The following is a 2,691-nucleotide window of genomic DNA, read 5'->3' as shown; positions in this document are numbered from 1 at the left end:
CAAAAATAATTTTAAAATAGACATCCTAGAAATCAGAATGTTTTGGTCTTCTTTTATAGTTTAGGCTTTTTAAAAAATTCTGAATTATATTCAGCAGGATTTGAGGGAGCTGCAGTGGGTGATAACGTAGGGTCTCTAACAGGCCAACCCAGGCAGGATCCTCATAGAATTGTTGGGAAGATTAAAGAGATAAAATATCTTAAGACCTAGAAAATATGTGAAAGCTGACCTAGTACAACAAATAGGTATTTGGTAAATGGTAGCTGCTACCACATAGTAATTACAGCTCAGTCACCTAGACAGGAAACCATTCATTTATTATGAGCCAAGGACTTTGTTAGGTGCTGAAATGGGATGTAGACTGCTTCTGATGTGTATGAAAACTGGAATTGAGGAAAAGATATGGAATGTAATAGAAAGTTGCTCTGAGTTCATTGATGGAGAGAGCCAGATATTCCTGCTTCTACAGGACGAATTACCAAAAATCAGAGGGTCTGTAAAGTTGATGAACCTAACACCAGACAAAGTTAAAGCAGGTATTTCCATTTCATGCACAGTCTCTCTCTTTTAAACATCTCCTCTCAGGGTTGAGTTAGCTCCAGTCATTTAAATGCTAAAGCCAGGCCTGGACCAAAGTTGCTTGAAGCTCAGCTCCAAACAAAATGGACTGGCTCAGGAGGGAAAGCAAAGTAATTCCTTCCCTTTCCCTGTAGCAGAGGAAAAGTCTACAAATTTTATTTTCTCCTTCCTCTATCATCATTAAGAGATAACTCTATTTGAAAGCGAACAATGCAGTTGAAATCAAGAAACAGCCAGAAATCCAATCCATTGAAGGTTTTTATTAAGGTTTATAATCCAATTCTACAGGAAAATATAGACTGTGTCAACCATTACAATCTTACTGTGAATTTGCTTCACTACTTTCTCCACAATTCTCTTAGCCAACAGCCGAGGAAATGAAAGTTTTTCCAGGGATGATAGGAGGCTTTAATTTTCCTGTAAGAAACCTGAAAGCTCTAGTCACCTCAGTGTGGTAGGCAGCATAAAGGCCCTCAAAGATACCCATGTCCTAATCCCCAGGACCCGTGAATATGTTACCTTACATGGCAAGAGTGATTTCGCAGATATGATTAAATTAAGGATTTTAAAGTGGGGAGATTCTCCCGGAGTACACAGCAGGACTCAGTCTAATCACTTGAGTCTTTAGGAATGAAGAACCTTTCTCAGCTGAGATCAGAGAAAGAGGTATGACTATGGTAGGGTCAAGGAGATGCTACGTGGCTGGCCTTGAGGAAAAAGGAAGAGGCCATGAGCCCAGGAACATGTGGGGCCTCTGGAAGCTGGAAAAGACAAAGAAACAGACTCTTCCCTCTCTAGAGCCTCCAGCAGGGATGTCGCTATGCTGACATTTAGGTTTTACCCCAGTGGAACTGTGAAGTAACACATTTGTGTTGTTTTAAGCCAATAAATTTGTGGTCATTTGTTACAGCAGTGATAGAAAACTAAGGCACAGGGGGACAAGAATGTGAGGACTTCAGGCAAGGAGGGAAGAAGATGAAGGGTCAAGGTGGAGCAGTGGGAAGGTAAGTGGAGTCAACCCCCTTCCTTGGCCCAGAGACTGCATGGTACAAGCACTGCCCTGCTGCCTCGGGACAAAACCAGAAGCTGGGCCTTCAAATATAGTAAGTCATGCACACGTTTGCTCAATTTAGAAAATGCATGGTTCTTTCTCCTGGGGCAAACCTTCTTTAAAGATTTCTCTTCTTATTGTATATCATTGCTGCTGTCTATTTCCTTCCCAGAACTTCTCATGAGGTCTCACCAATTCATTTTTTTTGCTATATTTTTATTATTTTACAGTTATATATTGGCTTAGCCATGAATTCAGAAACTGTCACCAGAGCTCTATATCTAAGTTATAGCAACAAGACTATTACACAAATAACTGGATACTTATATATGCTTATGAAAATTGTAATTACTTATGTGTACCTCAAGAAATTAAAGGCCAATGATTAGTCTGTTGATTTCGGAGGGAAACATGTCCAGGCTGATCAATTTGGAGAACTGTTTTCATCTCTGTATCCTTAGTACCTAACACAGTTCCTAGTGTCTTTTCAGTAAGTGCTTGTTGAAACAAATATTGGTTTTCATCCAATGTATCCTCCTGGGATCCCTAAATACATAGCCAAAAGGGTCTCATATGACTACATATTTCCACTCCAACAACAAAAAAACAAAATTTGCATGTAAATGATTAGCGTGACTGAATTATTTCTTGGCATTTGCAAGCCACTTGATAGTTTTTTTTATGAACTGGTTATCCATCATAAAAACTCTACAAAAGGGATCTTTACAAATTTACTTATGGAAATTTACTGATGGAAGCCCAAGGAAAATGTACATAGATCCTCACAAGAGGCAGTTTTCCCCCAAGTTTAAAACCTAAGAGAAAATGATCTATTGTGACAAATAGTACAAACCTGGCTCTTTAAAGAAAGAACATGAATCAATGGTATGAGCAGAAAAAAAAAAATATCGAAGCAACCCTAAGCGACCTCAGGTCTCAGGGTTTCATGTGCACTTGATCACCCAGCTTTCTTCCGTTTTTCCTCTAGATACTTAAAGACATAGCAACTTAACAGCAAAGCCCAGTGATAGATATGCGGTAGACACTGTCATTATAATATA

This window comes from Propithecus coquereli, unplaced genomic scaffold, assembly GCF_000956105.1.
Source record: "Propithecus coquereli isolate 6110/MARCELLA unplaced genomic scaffold, Pcoq_1.0 Scaffold176, whole genome shotgun sequence".
NCBI classification, from domain to species: domain Eukaryota; kingdom Metazoa; phylum Chordata; class Mammalia; order Primates; family Indriidae; genus Propithecus; species Propithecus coquereli.
The sequence above is the reverse complement of the archived record's forward strand: the minus strand, read 5'-3'. Positions refer to the sequence as shown.